Source organism: Anguilla rostrata, chromosome 3 (assembly GCF_018555375.3).
Source record: "Anguilla rostrata isolate EN2019 chromosome 3, ASM1855537v3, whole genome shotgun sequence".
In the NCBI taxonomy this organism is placed as follows: Eukaryota; Metazoa; Chordata; class Actinopteri; order Anguilliformes; family Anguillidae; genus Anguilla; species Anguilla rostrata.
This window is the reverse complement of record NC_057935.1, coordinates 22646188-22673733: the sequence shown is the minus strand read 5'-3', so window position 1 is coordinate 22673733 and position 27546 is coordinate 22646188.

The window sequence follows — 27546 nt, the reverse complement described above, 5'->3', positions numbered from 1 at the left end:
TATAGCCTTATACATGGGTTGTTGGGGGGTCCCTGCATGCTAAAGGTGACATTTAACAAGATCTGCTCACCCTCTGATGAGAAAAAATCCTAAAAACATAATAAATACACTGATATTCTGATCTGAAGGAAACATATGTTCAAACTTGCCACGGGCCATTTAATAACACTCACTGCTCTCCAATTACATTGGGCTATTCCACCAATTATTTCTTTTTTTTTTTCTCAGGTAATTGATCAAGTAGTGAGCAAATTTATAATGTGCACATCAGACTCTAATGGCAACTTGCTAGCTACGAAATGCAGTTGCCCCAGTGACACTGAGAATTGCAAAAAATCCAAATTTGCATGCAAGTTTGGCAAAAGTAACACCTTTTTTAAGAGACATGAGGCACATAATGAACCAACAGTGATCAGATGTTGCATCTGCGGCAGAAGAAACATTACCTCACATTGCCATCACCTCAGCTACCATAAACAGCAGAGCAGTATCAGTACTACAGACCCCAGATGACTTTTACAACCAGTGCTGCCAAAAGTAAAAACAAAACAACAACATCAAAAAACCTTTTTACTTTTCAAATCTGACTTGGTAGTGGATGTTGTTCTTTTTATTGACAAGATTTCACCACCAAATATGTGCGTTACAGCATAGATTTATTCATAGAATTTGCAAATTTTTATTTTTCAGAGAATTTCTGCTTATTCTAGCAAAAAAATCGCCAAATGCAGAAATTCCATTTTTGACTGTTCAAACCGTCAAGAGTTGTGTTGCCCTGTACTAAATAGCTTACATAATCCTGTTAAGTCACAATATAGGTTTCCACATATATTTAAAAACTGTGATCATATTACAGAAGTAATAATAATCTTTATTTGCATTTATTTTATTTATTTGTATGATGTAAAAATATGTATGTGTATACATATGTAAGAATGTAAGAATAGTTGCTTGGATTTCCGTTAGCATCGGTGCAGAATTTTAATGGAAGCAGGGATCTAAAGTCATTTTCTAAATTCTTGGGGTGAATAATCACTCAGAAACCCATAGTTAACTACTTTTAAAAAGGCCAGTGCCCCAACTACAGTGAATTCTGCACTAACAAGCAATTGCAGTCATCACCTAAGGGACAAACTGTGACAACTGACAAAGATAAAGAATGTAGGCATTTCTCGGAGCTCATGAAGAGATTCGGCGTCACATGTCGTGATCACAGCACCGTGGGTTAAAGAAGTCTTCATTGATCCAGAACAATGTTTTAATTGCTTCCTTAGGATAATTTCGGAACTTCATGAAAAAGCAATAGCATTCTTTTGCAGCATTTTGTATTGTTCCACATAGAACTAGTTGTGGGGGGGGGGGGGGGCTTGGACAAAGGAGGGCACTAGTCATTACAAATGAGAACCCCCTATCCCCCATGTCTCCAGCGGAATTTTGGAAAAAGGAATGGAACATCCTGTCACAATAAATATGCTAGACCTCCCTATCTTGCCATGTTCCCCAGCCCCATATTTTGATTATATGGGTGAGTGCCGCCAATCACAATTCAGTGATACAAACAGTAATGTGTTTAATACAGACACTGGAACTAGCAATTCCAGCATGAAATTTAACAACAGCGGTTTCCCACTGCTCAATAATTGCACATAGCTCAAGAATGGACCCGGCAGATTTACTGCTGTCTCTTCAACCATGATAAAGAGCATTTAGCCAAACAAGTGAGTGTGCCTCGGTTATGAGAAAATATTTTATTTAATGGTCTCCACACGTGGTTGTGTAACAGCCCCAAGAAGAATAAGGGAATGCAACAGCCTCCAAATTTGAATGATGATCAGAATAAAGAGAAAGGGCACAATGAGGACCGCATTTCAGTTTTGAAGCACTCACACCTAGAACTGGAGTTAATATGCATTTCTTTCTATCCCATAATGGATCAAACAGATTTATTTTTGTCAATTTAATTTGTCAGCATTATTTATCAATGCATGGACAGCAAAGTTTTAGGGTAATATAATATGAATGTAACACAATTGGTAAGGTTCATTCCATTATTACTGTTATATCCTTGTAGTTATGAAGTTGATGTTGGTAAATTACACCTTTTCTCTAGATCATTAACAAAGCTCTTTAGAATTAATATTCAAAATAGCCACCAAAATAACTAGAATAGGGGTTTTAAGTATGTGATTAGCATTATGATACTAGTGATATGGCATGATATGTCACCGTGTCTTATGAAAAACATAGCCTTACTAGATTATTGGTTTATTAAAGTATGACTTCCATGTCTTTGGTGGGACACCAAATGCATAATTTCCAAACAGAAATAAAAATAATAATAATACAACTTATAAACAACTTAACACTTATTTATTCAAACAATAGTATTAGCTGTGGTTACTTTTAGCACCGTTGCCAACCTGGTGACTTTGTTGTTTGAATGAACAACTTTTCATTACATTACAGGCATTTAGCAGAAGCACTTATCCAGAGCAACTTACACAACGTTTTATATTGCATTTAGATTGCATCAATTTATACAGCTGGATATATACTGAAGCAATGCAGGTTAAGTACCTTGCTCAAGGGTACTACAACAGTATCCTACCTGGGAATCGAACCTGTGACCTTCAGGTCACAAGACCAGCTCCTTACCCATTATGCTACACTGCCACCTCAGGCCTCTTTAGCAACTGTATTTCAAAAAAAATCATAGCAACAAATATCTAGCAACTTTTTTGAGCAAATACCAGCTACTTGTCTTGGAAAACTTGTCAACACTGCTTGGGTCAGCAGTCTTTTCTGTGCTCGCTATCAAATTACAGCTCACACAACAGCAGTTTTTAGTGAATGCAGAGAAGCTACAGTCGACTGTCCAGCAGTGAGAGGATAAGGGTGTTCATGTTGTTATTGTCATGGGCTTCTTGATTTATAGGGCCACTGATCAAATTTTACAGGGACACCATTATTTCTTAAATTAGACAGATCCATCTGTGTCATTTCCATTGGGGACACGTCCCCCCAATATCCAAGACAACCTCGTCTGTCCCCCCGCAGTGTTATATTGAAAAATCCAGACAAAAAGCAAATGTTTTGCCACACAGGTTAATAATATTGAAGCTAGCAAGTGTGACATCTTGTTTTTAACTTTCATTCAAATTAAGAGCTTTCTCTTTGAGTCTGGAAATACTTCCAATGGCTGTTTAAATATTTTGATCAATAAACAACACAAATGTCAGACACCAAAAGCGAAATGACTCAAAGAAACAGGAGTAATTATTTTGTTGTGATTAAGGCCTTAGGCAGTGCCTATTAAAAAAAAAGACCTTGGGATATTTGCCTGTATAGAACACAGTGTATTTTTCTTTCCCTACATTTTGGCTTTTATTCTTTTATCAGAATCCTGTGTTAATATGGCCACTGTTTATTCATGAATATAACAAACAACCATACTATAATAACAGCATGCTATCTAGCCATCTCATAAATGTGTAAATAGTGTGATACTATCTTGTATGTACTGTACTGTATCTTTTGGCTCATAAAGAGTAAAAGAGCACAGAAAAAACACTGCACTACAGAGACTGTATAAGACTACAGTGACTGATATCTAAAATAATACATCCCAAAATATATACAGTTTTGTTGCCTTTTCAGAAAATCTCCTTCCTTCATGTAACACACACTATCATATGCAAATTAGTATGTGAAGTTGTCATTTTTGCTGATATAAATTCTAATCTTCAGTTATAGCCTAGAATCAGTTAATATCCAGTCTTATAGGCATATTGTGCAGTAAAAATGTATTGTATTATTGTAATACATGGCTGTATCTTCATTGGATTATTTTTTATGTTTTTAAATTTTGTATACTTTCTTTGAAAGCAGAAAGTTCCCAGCCTTTCACTCACGAAAAGCAGTGCCTTTCATGAAAGCAGCGGCGGACGACTTTCAGTCCGCACGCTGAGAGCATCAGAGCGTTCGACGCGCTTCTGACGTCTTCTAATCGCCACCAGCCACCGAGTTTGCCGGCGCCCCTCTACCTAGCGCCTCTCAGCGCTCGGCGATTAGTTCCCCCTGAGCAATGCTCTGAGCAAATTGGCCCATTAACAACAACTTGAGCCACAGTCGGGGCAATTTGCGATTAGCTTTGCGCGAGACCTTAATCACCTCCAACAAGTGATGGAAACTGCCTAAGAAATTGAAACCCTCCTTGCCAAAATAGTCCGGGTTATTATAACATAAAGAACCATTATTAAACTGCCTGGGGAGCCGTGGACTTCGTCCTAATAAGACCGAGAGTCTGCTACAGTTTTGCAGAGAGAGAGACGAAGGACATAAAAGTACTTTACTGCCAACCTGCCGTTCCTCTCGTTGTGAAAGCGGATGCTTTTCCTCACGGATCCTCATATTGGACCGCCCCATTTAAACAGGGGCAGGAAGGGCAGGGTTATGGTCTATTTTCCAAACCAAATTTATTGCGAATGTCTCTGGTGAACTTAGGTAAATGGGGCTTATATTCATAAAGTATCTCAGAGTAGGCGTAATGATCGAGAGTCAGTTTTGCCCTTTCACTTATGGTGGATGATTTCAGGATACCTGATCCTAGATCAGCACTGCTATCCTGAGATGCTTTATGAATGCAGATAACATGTGGTTGTCCACAATGTTACATCAGCGTTATATGTTACATACACATGTTATCTGGTCGACAAAATCATTTTTTGACTCATAAAAACAATCTAAGCATTTCCTCCTTTTCAAAAGTTGATAGTCATATTTTTGAGAATTTGTGGTAGAGTAGAGCAAATATATTGGTAGTCAAGTTGATTGTCATATTTTTAAGGACTTGGTACAGTAGAACAAATTAACATATAAAGATTTAAAAGTATTTTTAAAGACAGGCTATGCATTGTATTAGGAATATATTGGTATGTTTTATTTGGTCTTGGGGTCTGGAGACAGGATTGCGACTTGTTATGTGTGAAGGGGGGGGGGGGCGGTGTAAGGGGTTTGATGACCCTTTAATAACTACTTTTGGCAGGCACTTCCCCTAATATTCAGGACAATTTTCATTGTACTTGTAGTGCACATGATGCAGGAACATCATGGTAGAGCAGTTGGTTGAAACTCTTTTATCTGACACACACACAATAAATAATAATACAGTAAAGAATCTGTCAGCATGACTTTGATCACTTTGATGAATTTGATCTGATGGGCTAAAGTAATTGGATAAATGACCCAGTGGGAGTGAACTGAGAAAACAAAAAATTGTTTATTTTTAAGAAGAGGCAATCATTTTTTTATTAACCTGTAGAATTGTTGCTGCCTAGCCAGCTAGTGACTTTCAATGTATGGCCTTTGCAAAACAATTTAAAGCCTGTCCTTGTGTGTTGCTTTACTGATTGTGTTCTCAAACGAAATGTTGACACCAAGTCTCGACCCATGTCAATCTTTTGAAACTTTTTAAGTTCTTGCCATTTCAACATTTCTCAGCACGTGAGAAGCTGTCTTCCGAGCCCAGAGTTAAGATGTTGGTGGGCGCTTGTCTCTGTTGTATTTGCTGAGCGCGGACAATGCAGAGCTCGGGAAAGGTGCACATCTGTTCACAGCCTCCGGCGCACATTTTCAATAATCAGACCAGCCGAGCAGATAGCGCTGGCAGGCTGCAGTGCTGTGAAAGACACCCAGTCTTTTAAAACCCCCTATTATCCCCACATCACACATTTCCTAGGTGCTGTAGTTGTACAGGCTACAGCAACAGATAGCATTGTTCCCATCAAAAATAAAAATATGCAGGCGTACCCTTAATTACAGCAGAATAAAACTAATAAAGCAAGTTTTTATGTAGACATCTATTCAAAAGGTGATAGGACACTTAATGGGTATCTTGGCTTATGGTGTACTTCATGGGTTTTTGGTCCATGTGTACTGTGTCCATACTGTATGTGAATATGAGATCCACAGGTGTAGGTTTTTTTAGTCATTGATGTTTACCACTCGACATTGCCTATGTATATCATTGTGATCGTGGATTGCAGCTTGTAATGGCTCAATATGCAAAAAGCCATATTGAGGAGTACACAATGTGATAATATTAACAGATAATTTTCCATTCTTTAACTGTAGATGCTGATTTACAAAAGTGCTCATGTACTCATGCTGTAAATTAATAAATATGCAAGTTAAACTCTAGGCCAAGAGTGAGCACAGAAGTCTCATTCTATAACTGGAATTATATTTTAAAATCTTTTCTTGTCTTCAAACAATGTTGTATTGTATTTTAGATGCATTACTAAATTTTACTAAAAGATTGCCTTTTTCAAAAATGATCTCTAAACCTTTTTAGAACCCTCACAAATATCACACTCAGCCTCAACATGATGTATTTGACGTGATGTTTTGGGAAATGCGTGTTAAAATTTTGCACATTGGCCACACTTCATCTTAAGGACCATCATAGAAGGTTGCATTCCATCTAAATTGGGAAATGGGGCCATAGCTGAGACAAAGAGAGCACTGGAGAAGTCTGAGTCCGTTTGGACTCATCCTCTCTGAGGCTGGAGCGTACACGCATTGAAGGGGGAGGGGTCAATTACAGATCCGCTGCTTCACTGGCTCTGAGTCCGTGCAGCTGTGCTGTCTGCCAGCCATGTCCGCCGACGCTTGGCTCTCATCCAGGATAACTTACCCAGTTTACTTTTTGCATTCTCTCCATTTCCACAGGATTTTCACTGGAAAAATTAACATTACGCAACTTTGTTAAGGGTATAATCGCAGTGCCCCACCTAGGAGTTACAAGTCCCGTTCCCTAATCACCATATTATTAACCTGGTCTGACAACACATTTATATTCTATCCTACAAATCTCCTTTATCTGTGTAGGTGGCTATCCATATCCCATATCCCAATTGTCTTACTGAATATTACCGCTATCTTAACAAGCTACCCAGCTGTATCCCGTGTACCCTTCACTGCGCAGTAGGCCAGCACCAGCATTTTGAAGTGGATGTAGGCCATTATCAGGACCATAGCCAGCCAGAGAATACAGGCAAAATTGTTTGGTGGGTGTATTTTTGGAGATCATAGACCAACAGCATTCTGAACGAGTTGTAGAGGCCTGACAGCATGGGGAGGGAGACCAGCAAGGAGAGAGTTGCAGTAGCAAGAGCACCAAGGCCTAGACCAGGAGATGAGTGGAGTTGGTGAAAAAGGTGTTTCAGATGAAGAAACATAGGCCTGCCTCAGCAAAGGTCAGATTGCTGTAAAGCATTACTCCGGGGTTCTTGGCAGTCTGTAAAGTTGGTAAAGGAGAGAAACGGTTGAGTGTCATTGATTGGGTTCAATGAAGGTTGGTGAGCCAGCAGAAGTACTGTGACATCAGCATCTGTAATGGATGAGAATACATGAACAACTCGATCAACATAGTGTTTGGCAAAAATATTGTTCATAAATAGCAGGGGTGTAAAAAGTATCCAGAAAATATACTTAAGTGAAAGTATGGGTACTGTCTCAAAATCTTACTCAAGTATCTGGCTAAAAATACACTTCAGTAAAAGTCAAAACGTTCCTATTTTTAAATGTACTTAAGTACTAAAAAGTAAAAGTAAAAACCTTTTTTTATTGCAAGCGATAGACCAGGGGTCTCAAACTCATTCAATCGAGGGCCAAGCGTATACAAGTTTTCGTTTTAATTAAAAATCGCACCAGGTGAGTTAGAAGAGGTGAGCTAATTAGTGAAATCATCAGCTGGTGTTTAAGCAATGCTGGAATGAAACCCAGCATACACTCAGCCTACAATGGAATGAGTTCTGCGATAGACAATGCTGAAATTAAAGAACAGAGGACACTTTTTTGTATTGAAATGATTTAATGCACTTCTCCGTATTAAAAAAAAAATTAAGGTTAGTTCAGTTTTTTTTATTTATATACGTTGGTTCGACATTGCACATCAATTCTTGTCAAATAGTTTTTTAAATTGGCACTGGTTAATGAAAATATCCACTGAGAGCTTGTTAGCATTTTGTAGCAATGGTAGTGGAAACAAATGGCTGTTTTAAAGCACGGCTGAAGGATTAATAATTTTAACATTAGTTCGGCCAGAGAAACAAATATACTAATTAAAACCGTTGAATTAAATTAAAAGACCTGTGAGATTTGTACTTCGTACTTTGAAGGTCTGCATTTTAAATGTTAGGAATAAAGAGTATGTTTTTTTTTCTCTGAAATGTAATTGAGTAAAAGTACAAGTATACAAACTTAATAATACTCGAGTAAAGTACAAATCCCCAAAAACAGTACTTAAGTATTGTAACGAAGTACAATTACTCAAGTATTTTACACCCCTGATAAATAGGTTATAATCAGTGCAAATGTTATAAATGACAACTGTACTAATCTTGCAGTTACATTGCAGGCATTTAGCAGACACAGTTATCCAGAGTGACTTACACAACTTTTACATAGCATTCACATTGCATCCATTTATACAGCTGGGTATATACTGAAGCAATACAGGTTAAGTACCTTGCTGAAAGGTACAACGGCAGTGTCCTACCAGCTCGACATACAGAGCCCTCCCTCCCAGTATGCAGATGAGGAACTATACCTAGGGCCCAGGGTGAGAAGGCAAATTCTTGCCTTCCTTTGATGGCAGAAGAATCAGAAAGTGGTTTTCGAGGGGCAAATTATTTTTTGGCAAGTTTCCCCAAAATTCTTGGGACAGCTCTGTCGACATACTATATCTTTGCTGTGCTATGTTTGAGTGTTTTTTTTTTTTTTCTTTTTTTTTTTTAGATCAAACTAACAACAACAATTAACAAAACACTTGTTTCAACTTCAAGCAATTCTTTATTCTTCTAAAGTGGTTTCAAAACATTTTTTAATTGAAGGACCCTGGCATGTTTATGGACAGACACTTTTCAGATTCATGGGAATTGTAGTTCAAAGATGTTCACAGGGATACCTAATTGTGTCTAAATCTGTTCAGTTTTCTCGTTGGATGTTTCAAAATAACCAAAAACTGCATGATCTGTCTCACAAGCTAAATCCAGTATAAATCATATACTGATCTTCACAGACCTTGCTTGCTAGTTATATGGTAGCTAGCTATACTGGATACAGCTGGGTAGCTTGCTAAGACAGTGGAAATATAAGACAATTGGGACGTGAAATATAGATAACCACCCACCAGATAAAGAAGAGATGAAAAGGCTGGAGAATTATAAATATAAATTGTGATTACGAAATAAGAGGTTTTCTCTAAATGTATGTTGAGAATACAACATCGCTGGCTCACCTTTATAGTTCCACCAGTGAAAGAAAAATGGCAGATTTTCATTATTGTTCATATTGATTTTTAGAAACTTTCCAAGTCACATGACATGAGGAGTCCCAATTTGAAGTATACATTGCAGAATAGATATGAATGTGTTGTGAGACCAGGTTGGTATTATATTGACCTTTAATACATCCCTAACTGTATGTATTTTATTGCGTGCTGCGCATGGGTTCAGGGGTGTCTACTGTATATTCATTCTTGCAGTTCTATTCTCGAGCTTTTCATTTTTTAAAATTGTTTATTTTGTTTTTCTTGAAGGTTGATGTGTCTGGTGCAATGACAAGAAAAAATGTCTTAATTGCGTTGGAAACTTTTATCTGCATTTCTCAACATCTCCCCACTCGTTGCTATTTTCAGTAAGGTTAATGCCAAGTTTCTTTCACCTGCTTTCTTATATCCACTGATCATTAGGCACAATAAACATACCAACAGAGTCTTATTATACTTAATTCTCGAAGAGTTGTGTCTCCACATTGCAGCATGAAAATATACATTATAAAACCTGGTACAGTATAACTCTCCATCAAAAAAACAAGTCACAGTAAAAGTTGTAAAAGCTAAAAATGACAATTGAAACAAAAGATTATACAGGTTGTTACTTGGCATATGTTCTGACGGGCTTGATATCTAATCACTGCCAAGCGGCATTATTCAAACCTCATGCTGCTATGCTGAATTTTATTATATCATATTACCTGTATTGCTAGGTAGTAACCTAGTGACATGGACAATAGTCAAACAACACCTCAAGTCTTATGTAGAGAAGCTAGCCATCAAACCACCAACTATTCTCTTTATAAAGATAACCAGCAGGTCACCTACTCCTTTCTTCATAGAAATTAATGTAGCTCAATGAGTCAGTCTTACTAGTATGTTTTACTTAAAGCTTAACTTATTTTATGGAAACCTCCTCAGAATCCCATGATAAAATATATCTCTGAAAAAACATAATATTGCAGTCATGTCTGTTTCACACTTTCTGTATTTAAGTCACTTGGCAAATTACATCTGCTACTGTGAAGTAATGTTCAAAAGATCTGGATTGTATTGACAACACTACTATGTTAGGATATATTACATTACATTGCATTACATGTATTTGTCAATCATATCCGAAAGCAACGTACAATAAGTGCACTTGTGTTCAGTATTCAGATTGCCAGACATCAACAAGGGTGTTAACAGTCGAAACTGCTGGGTTCAGAAAATTAAACATATTTTACATAATCCTCATCTTGAACATTTTAAGATACAAATGTCTAAAATGATATTCAGAACAAGATGTTGATACTTTCTGTGAAGCCCATATATGTATTGGTATTATAAATACATTCACACTGAGTGATAGTCAATGTTATAAATGTAATGGGATGCGTAATGGATCACATAGCCCTACATCACTACTCTAAAAATAGTAAAATATTCATGTTCTAAAGTATCATAATTCGTCAGAAGTATCATACATTATGATTTGTAGTCACTTGCATGTACACCGATCAGCCGCAACATTAAAACCACCTACCTAATATTGTGTAGGTCCCCCTCTTGCCGTCAAAACAGCTCTGACCCGACAAGGAATGGACTCCACCTCTGAAGGTGTCCTCTGGTATATCTGGATTTCTATATATTTTGTATCTACTGTATATTTGTATCTGATATTTTGTATCTACTGTAAATTTGTATCTGATTGTGTTACTTTGTTTTCTTTGATGCTGCAACAGTGTAAATTCCCCCCGGGGATCAATAAAGTACACTACTACTACTACTACTACTACTTATTACATTATTGGATTTTATTACATAAAAAATTTGAAATGGATTACATTATTGGGAGTTATTACACTATTAGTAGTTTATTACATTATCAGTTGCTACAGGGCTATTAAAAGCTAAGATATTGTTAGAGGGTGAATTATTTCCACATGATTTTAAGAACTCTTGATGGGTCAGGGCTGTTTTGGCGGCATGAGGGGGACCTACACAATATTAGGTAGGTGGTTTCACTGTTGTGGCTGATCGGTGTATGCTGTGCATTGTAATGCCCATAAGGTGAAATGTGTTATGCGTCAAGTACATATTTTAGGACATGTCACATTTTATTTAACTACAATATATTAAGCTTCATAACACACAATTGTGTCCATTTGACTTTCTTTTTCACTTTTGATTTTTAATTTTACAGGGCTCATTATCAATACCATTACACGTATGCACAATGTAATACTGTGGTCTGGACAACAGTTACTCGTGTGTCATACTCACATAATTTCATTAGAGTGCTGTGCAAATGACGAACACGTCTTTATGCATCGTAACTCAACAGCCTTTTCATTGATTCCAAACACACACTGGTCTCCTGGGTAAGCTTTGAAAGAGCAAAGCTTTATTGCTTGCGAGGAGAGCTAGGCTGCCCGGGTTCAACTTTTCCCTGCAGTCAATCAATTTGCCAGATCAGAAGCCTTTCATTCTCCACTGGGCTGGTGAACTGGACCTGACAGGGTTATTCCTGGGTCTCCCCTGCTCCCAAATCAAAGACACAATACTCAAGCACAGGAAAGCCACGAGGGACGAGAAAGGCAATGAGAATTACACCTACAGATTTTACCACTGAAGAGTGTTTTCTCACCTAAAATATCCACTGGGTTTCCTCTCAGAATTCTACTGCAAACCATGGTGAGTATGTTCAGGGAAAGTGATAGGGAGGGTGTGATTTTTGAAAACTACTGATAATGATGTGGAGGTTTTAGCCACTGTCAGATTGCTAGAGGATGCTGAAGATCAAATTTAAACTGTAACTTAAAATAATGTTGTGTTTTTACTACCTAGCAGTGCTCATGTCATTCTACACCCTGACAAACTGTTGAAATTTTTTATAGAGAATCATGTTTATATCCTATTCTGAATGATTACTGAATGATTACTGTGGAAGTTTTTTAACCTTTAAAAACTGCAAATGATTATAGAATTTGTGAACAAAAATGTTAGTCTTGTCATAAATTTAGCTCTAAGTGTTTACTTGAAGTAATTATGTAAATGACAAATAGCACAAAATATCAAATTAAATATTAAATAGCTAGCAGCTATTATTAGCTATGAAAGAGTTGCATGCATGCTGTGTGCGAGTTTCTATACACACATTGACTTGAGAAGTTGAGGCACAATTGGAACACCGGCACATTCAAACTGGAATTTGGAAGCCAACAATGGTGTGAAATGTTTGAAATGTTTTATTTATTCCAATGCTTCCCATGTTGGGGGGAAGTGAGTGTATCTGAAAGAATCTCTGGAGTGCATTAAGTACAAAGGACAGTAAAAAGGATGCACTGGAACAGGGCTCATGAGAGTGTAGGGGAACTGGTATAAACGCAGTCAGATGACATGAGGCAGAGGACCTTGATAGGTTGTTCCATTTTAACCTCCTTTGATGGCATTTATTAGCCCAAAAGGTGTACTGCAAACAAAAATAAATAGAAATATTAATAATATATCAATTTATATTAAATGAAATATCAATTAATTTTTTTTTTTTTTTTAAGGAATGAAATGCAATTTATTCTTCATAATTTCATGAATAACCATAAATCCATATATCATCATAACATTGCTATTGTAATGTGATATTGTATTGATCACAATTCAGATCAAGGTATGAATCACTGTCCATAATTCTAGGCCAATTTATTCCACTGACAGGCTAAAATTTCCACCAAAAAAGACAAACAAAAAAGCCATGACTAATTAATATGCATCATATGACATCAATCACTTAATTCAAACAAACCCTTGATTTTGTCTTGGGATTGACACGTTTGACATGGAACATGTGCATTGAAAGCCATCCAGTGGTCAATCCAGTGAAAGCTGTAGCCTATTCACGTGTCTTGTTGTACACTAAGGATTCTTTGTTCGATTGGAAGTGATAGTGAGTGGCGCAGCCAGGTCAGGTTAGTTACCAAGCACATGATCTGGCAGCCATTTAAGGACACTGCCAATTAAGGGAAGAGGGACAGAGTAGATGAAATTGGTTTGGGTTAATGCCCACATGGGTCTTTTGTACAAACATATTATGCATATGGAAAAATACAGACAGTTACAGGACGGCAACCACAAGGCTCATTCAAAAACAGTTGCTTTCCCCAAGTTAATATATGATGCTGTCTCATATTTGATGCTCCAAAAATACATACACATGGATCAATGGCAGACAACAAAAATCAATTGCAGCTGGTTTCATTGTTTTTAATCTGTGCTAGTGTGGATGAGCCACTTTAGTAAATTCGTACAGGAACTGTCATAAATTTACATGACAGTTCTGTGGGTATTATATCATCTGCAGATATTTAGGAAATCTGGCTTTTAGATAGAGAAATACCAACTTAAATTCAGTAGAATATATTTCCATGCAAACGATATGTATTTAAATTGAGTTTTTATTCTGACATTTTCGACATTGAGAACGTATTATTATTTGCTTTTTATAAATAATGAAAATAATTTACTGAGCAAATGCCATTACCCGTATTACGCGGTTTATCTTAGAATTTTTATACGTACGCAATGGGGTATGTTCAGTGAAGCAATGTAGTGTAAGTATCTTGCTCAAAGGTATGACAGTCATGCTCTACCTCTTGGCTAATCTAGCATGCGACTGCGATAGCTGTCTTTTTAAATTCCTGCCTATAATGCTGCCTCCATGTGAACCTGCCATTGCTCCTGAATTTGCATGAGGCGCTGGGACTGACAACTCCCCAGCTCCACAGGTTCACATTAGCACTTGGCTTTCCCCAGGTTTCATCAGTCACCTCCACTCCTGGCAGCCTTCGGACTGACAGCTGGGAATTAACGATGTGTAAACTCATGGCAAACAAACGTGCATACATTTGCATGTAATCACTGATTTAAATCGCCCAAAGACACGCGATAAATGTAATCATCTACTGGCTTCCTTTTCTTTCTTCCTTTTTTTTTTTTTTGCAGTGAGGGCGGAGGGGACGAGGGTGTTGATGAACAGCTGAAATGGAGCCGCTCGCTGGCTCGCCGGCACAATCCCATCATTCTTCTTATGTAGGAAGGTATTTTGGAGATAAAACACTGGAACGGCTTAAATAAATGCCGTGCCCATTAGAGAGCTAATGTCACACCAGATTATGCTGAAAAATAGTTCAACATCCATTATGTTACAGGTCAAATTGACCCACAGAGTGTAAAGCCAATCGAGTCAAATAATCCTAAAACAGTGAAAACTTTTACTTTATCTCATCTGGTCATTCACAGCAAATACTAAATTCATTTCAAAGAATCAACCAGATGTGTGTATATGATTTGATATAAGTGTTCATCCAACTTGTTGCAATCATTTTTAGAGCATTTTTTTGCTTTTCAAAAAGGCAACTACGAAACACAGCCAAAACTGACACGCAATATAATTTTGTATTTAGTGTGCGCAGACATTCCACAACACAGCTGTGGGTGATAAGGCTCCATATACATTCACGACTCCAAAGGAGTGAAATTAATAAATTTCACCAAGAAAAAAGTTATCCAGTATTTCAAGTATATTAAAAACATAAATGACCCACAAAGTAATAGGAGAGTTAAGTGGTTTATGGAACTGTGATCATACTGGCTATTAACTAATGTGCCTTCATATCCCATGTGAATAAAATAGTATGCTGGTGTTATACAGTTGACCCTGGAGGAAAACTGCCATTGATTATTTTGCACAGCATATGCAAGACTTCCCACTGGCACTAAGCTTAGATTTCTGCCAAAATATCCATGCATTTATGATGCTGTATTGCATCCAAGGCTGCTGGGTGGTTCATTTGGTTAAGGTGTCACACTGTGGTGCATGGGTAAGCCCCACGCTCTCAGATTGAATCCAGACTGACTGTGCCAGTGCTGGCTGTGGCTGATGCCTCCGTAGGGCAGCACACAATTGGCCACTGCAATGCCCAGGGTATGGGAGAGTTTTGTTGGTTAGGTGTCTATATCTTACCACTCTTTAGTAATCCCCGCTGATTAATAAAAACATGATTGCATGCCAAAGCTGCACATGGAAGGTCCAGTTTTCTGTGCATGCTTGGCTGTGGGCTGCCATGTGAAAAGAAGCAGCCTGGCAGCACCATGTGCTTTTCGAAGGAGAACCGCATCTCATTTCTACCAAATCGCCAGTGAGCTATTGCAGTCAAATACAACTGCAGTTGCACATAGCTCATTGGACATTCTAAATTAGGGTGGGAATTTGGTATGTTTAGCCCCACGTTGAGTGCCAATATCTTTTAAAAAATAAAATAAAAAAATTATTTATATATATTGCACCCATTTATAATAAGGCTGCTAAACCATTGCATAAACATAGATGACTGCATGGCAGGATTTCATTGTATTGTCCAAGCGAATGGCTTGTATTTTGGTAGTGTTTACATTGTTTAAGAAACCCATGAAACAAACCAATGAAAAAATGGGAAAACAGCATGCCTAATTTCGCAGCAATCATATTTTTGAAAATTGATTTTTCCTATTTTGATCTTTTCATGATGTGTGACGATGTTATGTGAAGCACAATATTGATGTAAACTTTATTCATGCAAGCCTTAGAACATTTTGATTTAATCATTGTATTATAGGCCACATAATTAATCAAAAAAGAGGAGTTATGATGCAAATCAAGAAATAAGGTTTAATTTTCACATTGCTGCTATTTCAGAAGGTTTGTGCAAAGCCGCTTTCTGTCTCACTGTCCACAGATGTGGACAAACTGGGACGTGTGCTAAAACTAGGACCATTGAATTCAGGTCAGTCTGCGCTGTGAAAACCTGCCCGGCTTCACAATGCCCTGCACATGGCCGCCTACCTCCAAGAATGCTGCACAGTTTATCACGCAGAACACGTGCAGGTTCTAGCAGAAGTGCTGAACCTCTAATGCCCTGTCCAATCGTGATAGGAGCAGCTTGGCGCACATTTGTGCAGCAGTTGATCATCTTGAACACATCCAAGACCCTGTGTGGTGGAGTACTGCATATAGCACAAATACAAGGGCATGCTCTCTAATAGAATACAGCACACATTCTGTGGCTGAGTTTGGAACAAAAAGCCAGTTAGCATGCAGACATGAGATAAACAAAGGTGCCGTCATTGCATTTTAATCAGGTTTTTTTCCTGAAAGATTTCTTACCACCAACAAAAACATTTCTTCTTTCCCCTTGATAGCAATACCTTGAAATGTACACGTACAAACAAAGTAAGGTGCCCCTCCTATCCATGCAGCTTCACACCGTAATATGCTATATTGGTCACGCATAGAACAGAGCAGCTGGTCACTTGTTTATTCACAGTCTCCTAATGTTATGCATGGGAAAAGTTGGGTCTTGTTTTGCCCCCACATTAAATGGCAGGAAATGAAGAAAATAAACATTTCCATGCATACGCACCACAGATCTCTTTCCTGTCAACGTGTGGTGGCTGCCACCAGCATGGAACAGCCTCTTAAAAGAGTCATCGCCAAGATCTTACCTTGTCACTGGGACCTGGGCCACCCAGGGGGTTGGGAGTGGTTTAGATTTTCACTCCGCCCTCCTGACATCTGATCACAGCCCTTAAATAAACAGTGACAGTGCTGTCTGCTCTTGGGGTTTACTGCGAGGTCAATTATCGCTGTATGAGTCTCCTTTCTAAACTTTGCAGTCAGCCAGCAGCCATCGCCGGTGCTCCTGCAGAGGGATGAATGAGAACCAATGACAGACATTCTCCCCACCTACAGCTTTTTTTTTCAGAAAAAAGCTGGTAAACAGAGTGCAGAAAGTAGAAGACTTCAGAACGACTTGTTCAGCTCAGCCACTCTTTTGTGTGAAGGCAGAGTGACACAGAGTGGTACCTTTAGCATTTTAGCACTGCCCTAATGATGGCTGTGTGACACATAAAAGTGGGAGACAAGAGAAGCAGGCAAAAGGCACAGCAGGACAGTCACCAGGGGGGACTGTGGGAGTAGAAGAAACAGAGACCCAGACTGAGTCTGAACAAAGTTTTGTTTACTAGACTTAGGCACAATATTTTCAGTTTTTTTTTTTCCAATTCCTTTTTCATAATATTTTTCCAGTTAATTCAGCAGCCGCTTAACCAGGGATTGTACAGTGCCGTGAAAAAATATTTTTTCCCCTTTCTTTTATCATTGCATATTTGTCACACTGAATGATTTCAGATCTTTAGACAAAATGTGCTATTAGACAAAGGGGAACAGAGTAAACACAGAACACATTTTTCAAAAATTATTATTTCATTTATTTAACGAAAAAGTTGTCAAACACCCATATCACCTACGTGAAAAAGTAATTGTCCCCTTAGTTATTCAATCATTCAATAAACCAAATGTAACTGATGATTAGATTCAGCTGATTGAGCACATGCTTTATTGATTGCAGCCAGCCCTGCTAAATCAAAACCTTACTCATAGTGAACCTTATCATCAGAGTGAAATAGTCACCACAAAGTTTCTACAAGCACACTACAGCACAATCAAAGGAAATTCCAGAAGAGATGAGAAAACAAGTTGTTGAAATATTTCAGTCTGGAAAGGGTTACAAAGCCATTTCTATGGCTCTGGGACTCCACCAAATCACAGCAAGAGCTATTATCTCCAAATGGAGAACACTTGCAATGGTGGTGATTTTCCCAGGAGTGGCTGGCTTGCCAAAATTTCTCCAATGGCACAGCGACAACTCATCCAGAAAGTCACAAAATATCTCAGAAGAACATCCACAGAACTGCAGACCCCTGCAGGCAGTCCTGACACGAACCCAATAGAGATGCTGATGCAGGACCTGAAACAAACAGTCCATGCTCAAATACCTGCCAATTTGTCTGAATTAAAGCAGTTCTGCAAAGAAGAGCGGACTAAAATTCCTCCAGAGCAATGTGAAAGACTGATATCAAATTACAGGAAGCGTTCTGTTGTGGTTATTGCTGCTAAATGGGGTGCAATCAGTAAGTAAGTTCATAAGTGTTCTCATAGGTGAAGTTTTTTCATTAAATAAATAAAGGAATATTTTTTAAAAATGTGTATTTTGTGTTTACTCGGGATCCCTTTGCCTAATATTACATTTTGTCTAAGGATCTGAAACCATTCAGTGTGACAGATATGTAATAATAGAGGAAATCAGGAAGGGGGCAAATACCTTTCCATGGAATATATATATATATATATATATATATATATATATATATATATAATTTTTAGAACTTTATTGCTAGTGTTGGTACAAGGCAATGTTGTTGAGATGCACATCCTTTATGTTCTACCAAATTTTCACAGGCATTCAAAGTTGCATAGGCAAGGCAACACACTGTATTGTAATCTCAGCAAATGATAATTTCTCTAATCTATCTTTAGATAAACACAGGGTTGGATAACTTTCTCTACAGCTGTGGCACAGCTGCAAGATTAACTGAATACCAGCTCATGATATCCACCTGTTTTTTTCTGGCTTATTTTCAATAATAGGAGCAAAGCTGGTGAATACAGTATACGTGAGCATGGAAAACCATTTCACATTTTTATTTTTCTATTTTATTGAATCATCTTATTTGCTCAGTTAACAGCTCAATAGGGGAGGAAAGGGAGGAGGAAAGAGTTTATGAAGCCAGAATGTAAGGAAATGTGATAGCACCGCAGCATTCATATTGGTCCTATTTCAAAACAATGCATGGTTTAGGCTGTTTGAGAGAAAATTTCAATAATGGATTGCATTTACCTAGCACGTGCATCAGCTTAGGGGAAAGGTAGGAAGTATCAAGTGAATGGAACTGGTTGGCGAGGATGAGGACGTCAGTTGGCTTTGCCAGGACACCAGGGAACCCCCACACCGTTTGTGAACTGTTTGTCAACTTCCATGGGATCCTTAATGACCACAGTGAGCTAGAACTCAGTTTAATGTCTCATCCAAAAGATGTGCACAATGGTCCAGTAACAGTCCTCAGCACCCTACATAACTGACCATGTGCGTTGCTACACTAATGTGTATAGTGGTTCACATCGTAAAGAACTGTCACCATACTGGTTAAGTAAGAGTACTGAGGTGCTCATCCATGAATTGCTGAACTTTTTCAGTTTTTCGACTCCAACTACTACGGCAACTTGAAAAAAGTATTTTTCCTCTATATGTGTTATATATTGCATGTGAAAGCTCAGGGTCAACAACATCAGGAGGAAGACTATTCAGCACTCCCTACTAGTCTGTTTGGATTTATACATGCTATTTGTTTGTTTACTTTTCACCAAAATTGGAGCAGTGTTTAAATCAAGGGCATTGCCCTTCTGAGCCTCCCCCAGGTGGTACTTCATCCCCAATGTCATATGTTTTTTACTTGCAGTTAAATGCAGAAGCATCTTCTTGCTCCCCTAAACCGGAGATAATATGTATAAAAGGGCTAAAATTCCTACACGGATCATCCAATATGGATGTAAATACCCTCAAATTAAAACTGACAGACTGCACATCAACCTCAAATTCAGGGCTCTATTTTCCAGCCGGCACATAGTGTGTTGCGAGTGGTTGCTTTGTTGAAGTGGTATTTTCGTTATGGATTTTTGACACGCCAGAGCTGTATAGCAGGAGGCGAGGCACTGCTGGGGGTGTGTCCAAAATCGAGCAGTGCCTTGCAGTGCTAATCATTGCAATTTTGGTGTCAACCTAGTCTGCGATTCGCACCCTTGCTGCCCGCCAGCTCAGACCACACCTATGGCACAAGTTGCAGCCTAGCATACAATGATTCTAATTTTGGGGCTTTCCTATGCATTGTGCACATGATCATAGCCTATTCAAAAGCCAATCAATGATTTTTATGAATCATATGTAAAACAATTTTGACTTTGATATAAATCCCACAAGCAGGAAAATGCAAACTTTTTATTTTTCATACTCTTTTTTTCTTTTTCATAATTTTAATTCATGTATTTACTCCTATTTAATTTTTTTTTAAATGGATGTTCTTATACTGCACTGTAGTCACTAGGGTACTGTATTTATTCTTTTTTTACACCTTTCTGTAATGAGAAGAATGGCAATAACTTGAGCAATCTTTTCATTTTCATTTGGTGACTGTAATTTAAATGATAGTTACAGTGCTGGCACAAATTATATATATCTATGGATAGATAACAATGCAATATTTTGCAACAATTTCTCTTTTTGGCATCCTAAATGTAAAATGTAATAAATGCAATCAACATAAAACAAAAATGAATAAATAATAACCGTTTATGTTAAACAAGTAATTACTGTATCATTAACACCCACCTGTTAGTTCATACCAACATAATTGAGCAGGCTAATGCATCCTGTCAATGTTATAATCAGCTTGAACATGTATTTCTTTATCCAGAATTTTTCTACCTAAAATGATAATATTCATGCAAAGGAAAAAAAGGCTTTTTGGCTGGGATACTTTATTTCAAATGACTGATGGTCACAGAATGTTTTTACCACTCATGGTCACAAAGATAACCGTTTTGAACACATTTTATAGATGGAAATGGCTCAGGGAAACATCTCTTTAAGCACAGTATTTCCATAATTTGTTCCAGTACTGTATACAGTATGCAATGCATTAACTGCAACAGATATCTTCTCTCAAGCTAATTTAATCATCTGATAGCTATCAATATCAAAGAGATCAATAAACAACAAGCCATGTCATTGTTTTGTTTGGAGGGTACATCATTAGGTAGCCTCAAATAAAGTTCATGTGTGGGTCCTGCTATCCGCGAAGACAAAATAATAACCAAGGAGAAAGTCACCTGCAACATATTCGAGCGGCAACTGCCCTCCCCAAAGGTTAAAACTTTGTTGATCTCTGAAGGAAATCACTCAGTTCAGTTATTTAAGTAAGTCATTCCATTGTTGTGAATTAATGATAGAATTGTGCTATTTTGTTTTTCCTTTCCGTTGAGCAACAGTTTATACCGAGCCATTTAACTGCTGTGCATGGGATCACTGGCATTGGTATTGTTTAATACAACTTGAGGACACTGTTGTCCTTATTGTTTTATTTATAGCATGTAGTGATTTTTAAGCAATTTAGGTTTAATGGAAAAAAAATTGGCCCATAATAACCATTTAGGCAATGTTTTATTGAAATTTTGACAGAGGAAAATTTGAACAAATTCTGATTCAAATTCAAACTTTTCTTATTTATTAGATTTGTTCAAACTCAACTCTGCACTGCCCACAAAAAAAACGTTTTGGGAGAAATATCGGATTAGTGTTTCCTTATCTTTGCTTCCTTAAAGGGAATGAACACTTAAAGGGAATGAACATAAGTAATTTGATTGGAATGAATGAATTCATCTGCAGCACACCTACTGATAGCTTATTTAGCATAATCCAGCCCATTTTTCTCCTGCACCATGTGCTTTGAGCTGTACTCTTCTCGTCTCTGGTCCCGAAAATACCAGCATGCCTATCCACACCCAGTGCACCCGCACACTTCACCACTGACTGCACCCATGTGCCATGCAACAGTGATTCTGGAAAACAGGGCCTTCATTGTTTTATTACAATTTATAAATTTCATCCAATTTTCTGGGGTACAGTCAAAACAATACATGGTCACTGTCCCAATGCATTTACCTGTATTTCCAGGGTGTTATTATATCCAAAAAATGGATATAAAGCAACAATTTGCCAAAGGTTCATTTTTGTACACCTCTGCCTCATATTTAAAGGCCTTTAGTGAAGGGGTCCTTACATTAATTAGGCATGGCTGTGGTTTTAAGGAGTTCAGCATAATAGCACACAGCTGGTAATCGGAATGGAGGGCAGGTCTGTGCTCAGTGCATAATTCATAGGACCCTCCTTAAAATGTCACATCATGTTCCACGGGACCCAAGCCCCATGTTTAATGACAGGTCATGGTCTTGGCAATGATTCACCTGTGGAGCCCTCAAGTTTGCGGGTTGATAATGTGACTATATTTATTATTGATCAATTTATTTTCTCCATAGTATGTTTAATTAATTCTGCTCATGTAAGAATAATCACTTTGGAAATTGATAATAAACATATGATTGTGTATGCAAGAAACATACGATTGGGTGTGCAATTGACTGTATTGTTATTTCTCTAAGTGTATGCTTGTTAAACTTTATTCGATCAGGTGTGTGTTCCAGATTAGAAATATCTTGTTTTTTGCTTTGGTTCGCCTAGTGCACAACATTCCCTTTTAGTGGTTTACAACAATCTTTGACATGTTGGCTGTGTTTGGTGATTGTTTGGGGGGGCTTTGGTGTTATACCCCAGCATACTTGAATGGATAGGATGTTAGTTTTCAACAGTAAAGTCCTGGAGAAATACTGTAGATAAAGGAAAAGTTTTGATTTGAATGTGACATGAGTATTTACTAATTATGGTTGTCTACTTTTCCTTTTTGATTGCCATTTATGATGTGAGGTACTGTTTTTGAGATCTCAGGAAATATGAACGATATAGTCTATAAAAAAGAAGACATGAAAATTAATCTTATATCTCTGTTTGGTAGAGCACAGACCAGTAATTGTGTCTCCAAGATCCATGCTGCCAACCGGCATATTATTTTCCTCTGCTGTCCATCTGATGAGGTCATTTCTCGTCTTATGGAATTGGTGCTGTTTCACATCCTGTTACACGTATGCTAGCGAGCTTGAATTGGGAATTCCACTTTGAGATGATTTGTGTGACTGTGACATTGGGAGCGGGGGGAGGAGGGGGGGATTTTACTTTCACCCCTCTGTCCATCTGGTTTGTTGTTTGATCAACACCTGTTTGTAGATCTGCTGGAACTCCCCTGAATACAAAGCTGTTCACCTGAATTTAAATGTCGGGATACAACAGCACTGTTCCTCACTGGCTACACACTTGTAAATTTAAGATGGGAATCAACAGATCAGAGAGTCTTTCTGATGTTCAGACACACACATTCTCACATAATCATCCAAATCCTTAAAACCAGCGTGGGAACAAAGCTGTATAACTGTCTGAAAACTAGCGCTGATATCATGACAAAGTGTCATTGGCATTAGTCACACTGAGCGATTCAGAAAATATAGCAAGCTTGTTATTTCAATTGTATTACAGGTTAATGCACTGAATTTCTGAAGTCAAATCCAACTTTAGAAATTGTTCAAGAAAGACTCTGTAGACATGACCTCTCTTTATTTCTGAAATATCACTGAATATAACAAATGCTAAAATAATCCTACAACCGAGGACTGGCATAAAAAGTATTAGCTTATGCCTTGGTTGCGTATTGCAAAGAACGTAGCTTATTAGGTAAGGTATTAGGTATTAGGTTTGTCTAGCAGTCGGAGGGTTGCCGGTTCGATCCCCCGCCCATGGCGTGTCGAAATGTCCCTGAGCAAGACACCTAACCCCTAATTGCTCCCAACGAGCTGATTGGTACCTTGCATGGCAGCCTTTCACCGTTGGTGTGTGTGTGTGAATGGGTGAATGAGAGGCATCAATTGTAAAGCGCTTTGGATGAAAGCGCTATATAAATGCAGTCCATTTACCAGTTACCAAATATATTTGTTTACAGGAACCCCTGAAAATGTGATAGATTATTCATCCTTTTAAAACCTTCAATTTCATGTCTCTTCTTACTAATACTGAAACATCAACTGAATTAATTTGTAAGATGTGCAAAATATGTCTTTTGAGGGAAATTCTGCAATCAATGAGGTATTGTTTCTGCTTTGATGTTTTAATTGCCTTCCTTTTCAAACCCAAGTATTTTTGTATTTTGTCGCTGGTGTTCCCGCGATGCCTTTTTAGTCACGAATCTTAATAAACACAAATTGTTCCGCAGTCGAGTTCGGTAAAGCCCCTTTTGTGTGGCCGCAGCGAAGAAAAGTGCGGGGTCAAACAGAAGTCAGCGCGATGGAGGATCAAAGGCGTAGCTGCCTGTGCTTCCCGACAGCAGCGAGCTCCACGCCTTTGATCACTGTGAGAACCGGGGGCAGAGGCAGAGGGCCCGCGGGCTGCCTCAATCCACTTTGGTGCAGCGGCTTCAATTGAAATCCACGCACATACAGTTTGCATCTAAATGCTTATGCCTGGGTCAGGAGAAGCCTCCTCTCATACAGCTGAGCCGAGTTCGGACGAGAATGGCGAACGCACGCCATTGTGGAATAAACCCTCGCTTTGTACTTGAAGAAAATACACTAAACTTTGCAGATTGGAAACAAAAAGGCATTTAAAGACTTCAGCATGTTATCCAAAAAAACACTTTTATGACATTTGAAGACCTGGTACAGAAGTACAATATTGGCTACAAATCCTTTCTTCAATATTATTGACTTCAATCTGTTCTCACCTCAGAAATTGCACAATATATTTACATTCCCTTGCTCTAGTAGAAGAAAAGATCTCAACTTCCACAAAAATCCTTTCAAAATTATATAAACTGCTCAGTGGGATAAAATTTGTATCACTTTCACCCAATGCCAACTCTGGTCTCAAATCTGCAAAAACACATTTTCAATGATGACCAATACTAGCTTGCAACTTATTCAATATAAAATAAAGCACAGAACACACATCACTCAACAAATGCACCAAATGGGTTTTTTGGAATCAGGCAGTTGCTCAGTCTGTCCCTCCCATACCCCGGATGACTATCTTCATGCAATTTGGCAATGTCCACCTGTGCAACATTTCTGGCAAGAAACAACGCTCCACACCCCTCTGCTTACTGGGAGACACATCAACATCCACTACTCCCAGTCACCTCATCTGAATTACATTGCCATAACAATTGCCAAATAAAAACCATCCTCCTCGACTGGAAAACATGATAGAAACTAAGCACTACACAATGGACTGACCTCCTCACTGAATACAAATGAATGGAAAAAATTACTGCCTCTGTCAACAACCAATTACACCATTTTGAGTAAGCATGGAATTCATTAATTAATCCTCTACTCTCCAAAATCTTAAACCTGTCTGTCATCTCATTTAAACAAGCACATGCACATACAAACATACACACAAGCACACACACATTATCTCTCTCCCTCTCCTAACTGCTTCTACCCCTGCCTTTGACATATTTATGCCTATTTTTAATCATGATGTCCACTAAATCACTCTTCATCATGTATCATTTGCACTGGTTGTGTTCCCTATTGTAACCCCCAATAACTCTGATTTCTATATTTTGTTGTGATCCCAAAAGGGGGAGGGGGAAAATCTGCCTACAGTTTGTTAAGTCTACGTCTGTCTATGACTGTCCCAATCATCAATATCAATCCGCTGTATTTGTTTATTATTACTATTTTGCTCTGTTCTGTCTTGTTTCATCACTGTTTGTTTACTTGATATTAATATTATTAATACTAATAATAACAATAATCATCATCATCATCATTATTTGACAATCATAGTAACTTTCAACTACAAACTTAATGTTTCTTATTTTGCAGTAAATAAATGCTTATTTGTGCTTTCTGGCTTCTTCTAAGGTATAGGTTTTTTTCTTCGGTCTTTGAGTAAAGGTATGATTTTTCCTTCAGTGGCAACATCATATTCAAATACCTTCTTGGCCTTTGGGAAAAGACTGGTCTCGCCTGCAGCAAGAGGACATGTCCAAGAATGACCTTCACTCTTCCCTTCGTGAGGCATTATTACCATACTGTCTGCCTGGTTCGCCACTGGAAGCCTCATGACAGGGTGAAAGCTAAACGCCGCTTCTCTCTGGGACAAAGAACAAACAAGGTTATATTGCCTGAAATGTGGATAAATGGAAACATGTCAACAGCCTCTCCTCCTACACGTTGGCAGATTTGGACGCATTTTTTTAGTTGCAAGCTGAATAATCACAGGCCTTTGTGTGGTTTTGATATCTCTCTCTCTCTCTCTCTCTGGGGATGAATAATTGTGGACGCTGCAGTTATAGGAATGATAGGCTCAAAACTCAGCAGAGATATTTTCGGGTTTTCACTGAAACTGAGACGTTGAATAAACTGAATAGAATAGCTACACGACAACTTCTTGAAATATAACCGATTTGTCTGCGTGCAATCCCAGCAAACCACCAAAACTGTGCGTTGTCAGTAGAATTGATGAGAGGAGAACAACGGTGCGTAGGCTATGAAAAAGCACAATACCAGGACAGGGGAGAGAGAAATGTGCTGAATGACCAAAGAAATAACTTTTTAAAATTATTGAACTTTGTGTTGCTTTAGCTACTTCTCCATTTTGTGTTTTGTCAGGCACATTTTAGCGCTTTTCTCAGTGTTCTTGTAATATGCTTCCATACATTTTCCCTTTGCCTATATAACAAAACCGCTAAACTTTAGTAATGGCTATATTACATATAATTCGTTGTTTGTTAAATACAGCTTTAAAAATAAAATTACTTGTTGTTAAACTGGATTATTATTTATGTCATTGTAAAACCAAAAAAAATAATAATAATTAACTAAAAATCAGTAAAAATCTGGGATTTTGGGCATTGAATACAGCATGTTAAACTCCACCCATTTCACACCACACCCACATTCGTTTTTTAAATCTGAAAACAAATACAAATACAAATAATTTTGTTGGTTGAACAAATACAGATACAAATAATGGCATCTCCCTCCACCCCTAATATACAAAATGGCTAATTTATTACAAATATAGATATGGCTTGATTCAGGATCTCAGAGTGTTCCAGCTTTCTCCTCATGTCTAATGGTATGAATCCACTGTCCTTCTCCTCATTGGCTTGTTCTTTTTGCATTAGAGGACAAAAAACTTAAAATTGGGATTCTTGGCTTTGTTACTTGTACCGCCCACCACACAAAAACGTTTTGACACAATCCACTGACTGCTAATACTAACTCTGTAGAGTGCAGCAGATTGTTTTCCCCCATCGTGAGGGCGTGAGCTATTCTTGCACTGTCTCTATGCTTGCACGAGCAGAGGCAGGGACAGCAGACAGTATTTGTATTTCCCACATTTTAATTTATATTTTCTGTCCTTCTTTATCAAAAAGAAGGAAGGGAAGGAATTCCGGAAATCGTGTTGGCTCTTGAGTATCCAAAGCTTGACTCCACAAAATATGTGGAAGTGGTGGATTTTTTAAATATTTAAAGTTCGGAACCAAATTTTTTCAGCATATCATGGCCAAATAACGCAGGAAAATATAAAAAAAATATTGTTTTTTGGTATAGTTCCCCTTTA